This window comes from Oncorhynchus mykiss, chromosome 16 (genome assembly GCF_013265735.2).
Source record: "Oncorhynchus mykiss isolate Arlee chromosome 16, USDA_OmykA_1.1, whole genome shotgun sequence".
NCBI lineage: Eukaryota > Metazoa > Chordata > Actinopteri > Salmoniformes > Salmonidae > Oncorhynchus > Oncorhynchus mykiss.
The window spans coordinates 38,664,082-38,674,031 of NC_048580.1; positions in this window are offsets into that span (position 1 = coordinate 38,664,082).

Here is a 9,950-nt window from a genome sequence, read left to right on the forward strand (position 1 = left end):
TGAGACCGAGTAGGACATGGGTATCAGCCTGGTACTAGAGGCCTTGTGTTTTGCCACACAGACAGACAACACAGGCACACAGCTGTGCAGCGACCATGGAAACTGTGTGTGTCTCCGATGCTTCTGCTGGGGCAAACACAGGGGCCAGTGTGATGACCTTCACAACAACAGGGGAAGGAGAGGTCCAAAAAACATCTCACTTCAAGACACTTCACGTTGTGAGTTTCTAAAAGAAGCGGTGTATAGAATGTGGGTCTGCGAAGGATGTTGTAGGGTCTTACTCAGTTGTGTATCTTTCATCATTTATTTTCTGTGACTGTTGGGGAAGAGCTAAAGGAACTGTAATCCTTAGATCGCTGGTTCAAATCCGTCTCGAAGGATCTATCCACACCCTTTCACATAGTGACCAATGTTCCCTCTAAGCTGCACACATGCGCAGGCGCGCAGCTCCCCTCGGACTGCCATGCAGAAGCAATATCCACTGCACAGAGAAGCAGGAGACTGAACTTCACTTACCTTTCTGGAGTTTTCTCCTTCAGTTAACACTATAAACGTTTTGCTCTACTGTTGGAAATGTGATCGAATTAATGCAATATTAGCCACTTTCAATGTAATATACCTGAAATAAAACGAACTATGCAAGACTTCGTATGTAGAATTAACTGTGTAAGAGATTTTCTTGTAGACAGTGTGTATTGGAGTAGGATGCCATTGCATTGACAGGTAGGCTCAGGCCCATACTCTACACAGCGCCATGACCAATCAGAGCTGCAGTAGGTCTATATGCAAATAGCCATTGCCAAATATGGATCTGTGCCATTCATTTTGAACTGGACCATGTTTAGGATACAGTATGTGCGGTCCTTGTTTTGAGATCAAAGCGAGAACTGCATGGAGCCACCTGTGCACATTTGTTCCTATTCTTTGCTAGTTAGTGAGTTATGAGCCCAGTTATAGCTACTTTCTAGTCAACAATGGGGGAGTGGTTGCTTCTTACAAGAGCACAAAATTCCAATAAATCTTTGAAAAGCGAGTCTGTTAAAGAGCTTTTTTTTATGTCTTAAAGGGCAAGTGTTGTATTTTGAGACGGTCTTAAATAAGCTAAGTAGCCAATAGTCAGAGCGTAATAGAATTTGTCTGATTCTCTGTAATAATGGTATGAGAATATATATTTTATTTTGTAAAGTGGTTTCTTGCATCAAACAATGCCAAAATAACATGCAAAACAGGCAATTGTTAATTATTTTTTTGAAAAAATGTGGGCCTCAATGACGGATTGCCACTGACTACACAGATAATCCAAGTCTGTTTTATATTGTTTTACTGGAATTTATGGGGAATTTCCGTTTATTATGTTAGACAAACCTGGTTAGCGAAATCCTAACCAACATTCCTTCGTAATGATTAGCATTTTTTTGTCTCTGGTCTTCTGATATCTTCCTCAATCCCTGAAAGGGGGGATTGACACATGGATTATAAATGTTGTGATTGCAGTGGGGTATCGTTTTACTTGGTGTCATGATAATAATCTACCGACTGAAGGTAGAAGTGTCGTACCAGAGGGAGTATAGAAGGTTCTTGAAGGAAAAGGAAGATATCCAGTGGGAAGATATGAGCCGAAGAAAAGAGAGGCGAGAATTATAATACGCACTAGTCTAGGCCTGTCTAAAAATATACATTTTCTGAACCTTTTGCTGAACCAAAAAAGTATGTTGATGGCTTGAACAGTGTTTTCTTCCTCGACTTTGACCCACACATGCTGTGTTTTATTACAGACTCGTGATAATCTTGATGAAACTATGGCGGAGAGTGAATAAACCACCTCTACCCTCTGTTCTATTGGCGAATGTACAATCACTGGAGAACAAACTAGACAAGCTCCATTCCAGACTATCCTATCAACAGGACCTGAAAAACGAATATCCTATGCTTCAGGGAGTCATGACTGAAAAAGGACATGTTTAATATGAATCAAGCTGTTTTTTCTATACATCAGCAGGACAGAACCCCATTGTCTCTTAAACTCAAGGGCGGGAGTGTGTCTCTGCACACCAGCTGTTGTTAACAATCTCTAATATTAAGGAAGTCTGGAGGTTCATGATAAGTTGTAGACCATACTATTTACCAAGATAGTTGTCATCTATATTTTTCGTAGCTGTCTATTTAACACCACAAACCGATGCTGGCACTAAGACCACACTCAACAAGCTATATAGGGCCATAAGCCAACAAGAAAATGCTCATTCATTGATATACAGTGCCTTGCGAAAGTATTCGGCCCCCTTGAACTTTGCGACCTTTTGCCACATTTCAGGCTTCAAACATAAAGATATAAAACTGTATTTTTTTGTGAAGAATCAACATCAAGTGGGACACAATCATGAAGTGGAACGACATTTATTGGATATTTCAAACTTTTTTAACAAATCAAAAACGGAAAAATTGGGCGTGCAAAATTATTCAGCCCCCCTAAGTTAATACTTTGTAGCGCCACCTTTTGCTGTGATTACAGCTGTAAGTCGCTTGGGGTATGTCTCTATCAGTTTTGCACATCGAGAGACTGACATTTTTTCCCATTCCTCCTTGCAAAACAGCTCGAGCTCAGTGAGGTTGGATGGAGAGCATTTGTGAACAGCAGTTTTCAGTTCTTTCCACAGATTCTCGATTGGATTCAGGTCTGAACTTTGACTTGGCCATTCTAACACCTGGATATGTTTATTTTTGAACCATTCCATTGTAGATTTTGCTTTATGTTTTGGATCATTGTCTTGTTGGAAGACAAATCTCCGTCCCAGTCTCAGGTCTTTTGCAGACTCCATCAGGTTTTCTTCCAGAATGGTCCTGTATTTGGCTCCATCCATCTTCCCATCAACTTTAACCATCTTCCCTATCCCTGCTGAAGAAAAGCAGGCCCAAACCATGATGCTGCCACCACCATGTTTGACAGTGGGGATGGTGTGTTCAGTGTGATGAGCTGTGTTGCTTTTACGCCAAACATAACGTTTTGCATTGTTGCCAAAAAGTTCAATTTTGGTTTCATCTGACCAGAGCACCTTCTTCCACTTGTTTGGTGTGTCTCCCAGGTGGCTTGTGGCAAACTTTAAACAACACTTTTTATGGATATCTTTAAGAAATGGCTTTCTTCTTGCCACTCTTCCATAAAGGCCAGATTTGTGCAATATACGACTGATTGTTGTCCTATGGACAGAGTCTCCCACCTCAGCTGTAGATCTCTGCAGTTCATCCAGAGTGATCATGGGCCTCTTGGCTGCATCTCTGATCAGTCTTCTCCTTGTATGAGCTGAAAGTTTAGAGGGACTGCCAGGTCTTGGTAGATTTGCAGTGGTCTGATACTCCTTCCATTTCAATATTATCGCTTGCACAGTGCTCCTTGGGATGTTTAAAGCTTGGGAAATCTTTTTGTATCCAAATCCGGCTTTAAACTTCTTCACAACAGTATCTAGGACCTGCCTGGTATGTTCCTTGTTCTTCATGATGCTCTCTGCGCTTTTAACGGACCTCTGAGACTATCACAGTGCAGGTGCATTTATACGGAGACTTGATTACACACAGGTGGATTGTATTTATCATCATTAGTCATTTAGGTCAACATTGGATCATTCAGAGATCCTCACTGAACTTCTGGAGAGAGTTTGCTGCACTGAAAGTAAAGGGGCTGAATAATTTTGCACGCCCAATTTTTCAGTTTTTGATATGTTAAAAAAGTTTGAAATATCCAATAAATGTCGTTCCACTTCATGATTGTGTCCCACTTGTTGTTGATTCTTCACAAAAAAAATACAGTTTTATATCTTTATGTTTGAAGCCTGAAATGTGGCAAAAGGTCGCAAAGTTCAAGGGGGACGAATACTTTCGCAAGGCACTGTATACAGAGAAAAGAGTCGGCCCGAGAATTGAACCCTTGTGGCACCCCCATAGAGACTGCCAGAGGACCGGACAACATACCCTCCGATTTGACACACTGAACTCTGTCTGCAAAGTAGTTGGTGAACCAGGCAAGGCAGTCATTAGAAAAACCGAGGCTACTGAGTCTGCCGATAAGAATATGATGATTGACAGAGTCGAAAGCCTTGGCCAGGTCGATGAAGACAGCTGCACAGTACTGTCTTTTATCGATGGCGGTTATGATATCGTTTAGTACCTTGAGCGTGCCTGAGGTGCACCAGTGACCGGCTCGGAAACCAAATTGCACAGCGAAGAAGGTACGGTGAGATTCGAGATGGTCAGTGATCTGGCTTGGCTTTCGAAGACCTTAGATAGGCAGGGCAGGATGGATATAGGTCTGTAACAGTTTGGGTTCAGGGTGTCTCCCCCTTTGAAGAGGGGGATGACTGCGGCAGCTTTCCAATCCTTGGGGATCTCAGACGATACGAAAGAGAGGTTGAACAGGCTGGTAATAGGGGTTGCGACAATGGCGGCGGATAGTTTCAGAAATAGAGGGTCCAGATTGTCACGCCCAGCTGATTTGTATGGGTCCAGGTTTTGCAGCTCTTTCAGAACATCTGCTATCTGGACTTGGGTAAAGGAGAAGCTGGGGAGGCTTGGGCGAGTAGCTGCGGGGGGGGGGGGGGGGCTGTTGGCCGAGGTTGGAGTAGCCAGGAGGAAGGCATGGCCAGCCGTTGAGAAATGCTTGTTGAAGTTTTCGATTATCATGGATTTATCGGTGGTGACCGTGTTACCTAGCCTCAGTGCAGTGGGCAGCTGGGAGGAGGTGCTCTTGTTCTCCATGGACTTTACAGTGTCCCAGAACTTTTTGGAGTTAGGGCTACAGGATGCAAATTTCTGCTTGAAAAAGCTGGCCTTTGCTTTGACTGACTGCGTGTATTGGTTCCTGACTTCCCTGAACAGTTGCATATCGCGGGGACTATTCGATGCTATTGTGGTCCACCACAGGATGTTTTTGTGCTGGTCGAGGGCAGTCAGGTCTGGAGTGAACCAAGGGCTATATCTGTTCTTCGTTCTGCATTTTTTGAACGGAGCATGCTTATCTAAGATGGTGAGGAAGTTACTTTTAAAGAATGACCAGGCATCCTCAACTGACGGGATGAGGTCAATATCCTTCCAGGATACCCGGGCCAGGTCGATTAGAAAGGCCTGCTTGCAGAAGTGTTTCAGGGAGCGTTTGACAGTGATGAGAGGTGGTCGTTTGACCACGGATACAGGCAATGAGGCAGTGATCACTGAGATCCTGATTGAAGACAGCGGAGGTGTATTTGGAGGGCCAGTTGGTCAGGATAATGTCTATGAGGGTGCCCATGTTTACAGATTTAGGGTTGTACCTGGTGAGTTCCTTGATGATTTGTGTGAGATTGAGGGCATCTAGCTTAGATTGTAGGACTTCCGGGGTGTTAAGCATATCCCAGTTTAGGTCACCTAACAGAACAAACTATGAAGCTAGATGGGGGGGCGATCAATTCACATGGTGTCCAGGGCACAGCTGGGAGCTGAGGGGGGTCGGTAGCAGGCGGCAACAGTGAGAGACTTATTTCTGGAGAGATTCATTTTTAAAATTAGAAGTTCGAACTGTTTGGGTATGGACCTGGAAAGTATGACATTACTTTGCCGGCTATCTCTGCAGTAGACTGCAACTCCTCCCCCTTTGGCAGTTCTATCTTGATGGAAAATGTTATAGTTGGGTATGGAAATCTCAGAATTTTTGGTGGCCTTCCTAAGCCAGGATTCAGACACGGCAAGGACATCAGGGTTGGCAGAGTGTGCTAAAGCAGTGAGTAAAACAAACTTAGGGAGGAGGCTTCTGATGTTACATGCATGAAACCAAGGCTTTTTCGATCACGGACGTCAACAAATGAGGGTGCCTGGGGACATGCAGGGCCTGGGTTTACCTCTACATCACCCGCGGAACAGAGGAGGAGTAGGATGAGGGTGCGGCTAAAGGCTTTCAAAACTGGTCGCCTAGAGCGTTGGGGACAAAGAATGAAAGGAGCAGATTTCTGGGCGTGGTAGAATATATTCCGGGCATAATGCGCAGACAGGGGTATGGTGGGGTGCGGGTACAGTGGAGGTAAGCCCAGGCACTGGGTGATGATAAGAGAGGTTGTATCTCTGGACATGCTGGTTGTAATGGGTGAGGTCCCCGCATGTGTGGGAGGTGGGACAAAGGAGCTATCAGAGGTATGAAGAGTGGAACTAGGGGCTCCATTAAACTAAAACAATGATAACTAACCTGAATTACAGTATACAAGGCATATTGACATTTGAGAGAGACATACAGCGAGGCATAAAGTAATCGCAGGTGTTGATTGGAAGAGCTAGCTAAAACAACAGGTGAGACAACAACAGCTAATCAGCTAACACAACAACAGCAGGTAAAATGGTGAAGACTAGGCAGAGAGGGTCGGATTAACTACACACAGAGCCTGAGTTCGCGGCTGGGCCGACAGATAAAAAATAAATAAACAGAATGGAGTACCGTGATTAATGGACAGTCCAGCAGGCATCAGCTATGTAGCCAAGTGATCATAGTGTCCAGGGGGCTGCAGTAGATGGAACAGGGAAGCCACCACTACGGTAGCACGCGGGCGACACAGCGTTTAAAGTTAGTAGCCCGGGGCTAGTAGGAGCGTCTGTTCCGACGGAGGCCGGTTGAAGGCACAGCGGATGAAGTATTCGTCGGCAGACCAGTCGTGGTGGTGCGGCGGGGCGCCATGTCGACAGAGAAACCAAGCCAGATGGCGAAAGAGGTATTGTAGAATTTAGTTTGCTAGCCGGGAGATGCGCCTGGCTCACGGCTAACTGGTGCTAGCTTCGTGGCAGTGGCATTAGCCACTATAGCCAATCGGTAGCAGCGGTGATCCGGTGCCAAGGTCCAGAGTTTACAGCAAGGATCCGGTGGTGTATTGGGCTCTACCCGTGTATGATTGGGGTTCGGGTGAACAGCTGAGTAGGCTGGGAGGTGGGCCTCAGGGATAGCTTCGGTACTGGGTGCCACGGTGAGTGCAAGCTAGCTGTGAGCTAGCTAGCTGCAACTTGCAGAAAATTGTCCACAGTGTTCATATCATCTCAAATAAACAGTACTGCAAAAAAAATTACATTCAGAGTGCATCAAACATGATTTAGACCTTGTTTATGGAAAAGTGTTTATTTATGTATTTCAATGTTGCAACTTGCTTTATTTTATTTATACGAACTCTCTTGCACTGACTCTGTACACACATACTGGACTATAACCATACACTCATGCATACCTGCACTAACACCCCAGCACACACACACCCACATAACATGCACACACATGCATACTAATGCCACACACTACATACACTGCTATTAGTCATTTTACCCCTACCTAAACTCAGCAAAAAAAGAAACGTCCTCTCACTGTCAACTGCGTTTATTTTCATTAAACTTAACATGGGTAAATATTTGTATGAACATAACAAGATTCAACAACTTGAGACATAAACGGAACAAGTTCCACAGACATGTGACTAACATAAATGGAATAATGTGTCCCTGAACAAAGGGGGGGGGGGGGGGGGCAAAATTAACAGTCAGTATCTGGTGTGGCCACCAGCTGCATTAAGTACTGCAGTGCATCTCCTCCTCATGGACTGCACCAGATTTGCCAGTTCTTGCTGTGAGATGTTACACCACTTTTCCACCAAGGCACCTGCAAGTTCCCAGACATTTCTGGGGGGAATGGCCCTAGCCCTCACCCTCCGATCCAACAGGTCAGTATGGCTGGTGGCATTGTCATGCTGGAGGGTCATGTCAGGATGAGCCTGCAGGAAGGATGCCACATGAGGGAGGAGGATGTCTTTCCTGTAAAGCACAGAGTTGAGATTGCCTGTAATGACGACAATCTCAGTCCAATGATGCTGTGACACACTGCCCCAGACCATGACGGACCCTCCACCTCGATCCCGCTCTAGAGTACAGGCCTTGGTGTAAAGCTCATTCCTTCGACGATAAACGCAAATCTGACCATCACCCCTGATGAGACAAAACCGCGACTCATCAGTGAAGAGCACTTTTTTCCTGTCCTGTCTGGTCCAACAACGGTGGGTTTGTGCCCATAGGTGACGTTGTTGCCGGCGACGTCTGGGGGGGGACCTGCCTTACAACAGGCCTACAAGCCCTCATTCCAGCCTCTCTCAGCCAATTGCGCACAGTCTGAGCACTGATGGAGGGATTGTGCTTTCCTGGTTTAACTCAGGCAGTTGTTGTTGCCATCCTGTACCTGTCCCGCAGGTGTGATGTTCAAATTTACCAATCCTGTGCAGGTGTTACACGTGGTCTGCCACTGTGAGGACGAAAAGCTGTCCATCCTGTCTCCCTGTACCGCTGTCTTAGGCGTCTCACAGTACGGATATTGCATTTTATTGCCCTGGCCACATGCCTCCTTGCAGCATGCCTAAGGCACGTTCACGCAGATGAGCAGGGACCCCGGGCGTCTTTCTTTTGGTGTTTTTCAGAGTCAGTAGAAAGGCCTCTTTAGTGTCTTAAGTTTTCATAACTGTGACCTTAATTGCCTACCTTCTGTAAGCTGTTAGTGTCTTAACGACATTTCCACATCGCTGCATGATTCTACAACTGCCCCATTGACGGGACGCCTATCCCTTAGAAACAGTGTTTAAACCCTTTACAATGAATATCTGTGAAGTTACTTGGATTTTTAAGAATTATCTTTGAAAGACAGGGTCCCGAAAAAGGGACATTTCTATGTACAGCACATAGACTCGGCACCGGTACTACCTGTATATAGCCATGTTGTTTTCTACTCCCTATATATAGCCATAAGATTTTTACATGTTATTTTTATTCGTTATTCACCGTTTCATTATTTCAATGTTTTATTTTATTTGTTGTCTTATCCTTAACTATGCATTGTTGAAAATAGACCTGTAATGAACCATTTCACTGTTAGTCTACACCTGTTGTCTACGAAGCATGTGATAAATAATATTTGAAATAGAGTGCCTCATCTGTTTCACCACGCTTGACACCAGGAATTTCCACTGCTCCATCTTCACCTCTACCCCAGTAATCATTCCTTTCATTGGTGCCCTCTTCTTGGGAGCAAAGCAAGTAACATCTCTTTTCCCCATTTGTGTGGTGCAGAGCATCCACCCCCTCTTGGTCACAAGACAACTTCAGGTTACCTTCACCCAACTCCTTTTCCCACCCACCCTGAAATCCCATATGGGTCTGACAAAAACTTTCCCCAAAAATGTCACTCCCACTGGACCAAATTCATCTTTATCCATTTGAGCGAGGCTTAGGCTCCAATATCTTCCCCACACCTGCCACCTCTGCTAATTCTCCCTAATTCTCTTTATCTTCTTTTTCCACGGTACCTCCAAGTTCCCCGGTGGCACAACCCAGCCATAACCCAATATAAAGTGCATTCTTCGGATCTGACTCACTCTCATCCGTCATCTTTGACCACATGGCGCTTGGCTCGACTAAAAGTTCTGTCCACTGAAGTTGAACTTCATCAGAGTGACTTCCTTTCACTCACACGATATAAAGGCGATAATCATGATTCTATTGTTGATTATGGGTCCTCTCAAGGTCTCTTCATTGCCTTGCCACCCATGTAAACACCTGCTGACTTCTGTTAATATGCATTTAAATTTAATATGCATATTACATTTCACCCAACTGTAAGACCAACACACCAGACTAATTATTAGAACCAGATGCGCTAGATTACCGTTGGAGCGAAAACGTACAGGACGGTGTAACGTTAACTCTCCATGGACAAGGTTGGAGCCCTGGTTTAGAAACGCTATTCTTAGCAAATAATTATCAAAAACTGCACCCCAGTTGCATTGGTAAGTAATTGCCCTTCTTGGATCAAACGTACGAAATTATTGTACAATAAATGGAAAGCTTTTTTTGTTTTTTTGTTTGTTTTTTAAGACATCCCTGCCTGACCAAGCTGTTTGTTTTTAAGTTTGTCAACC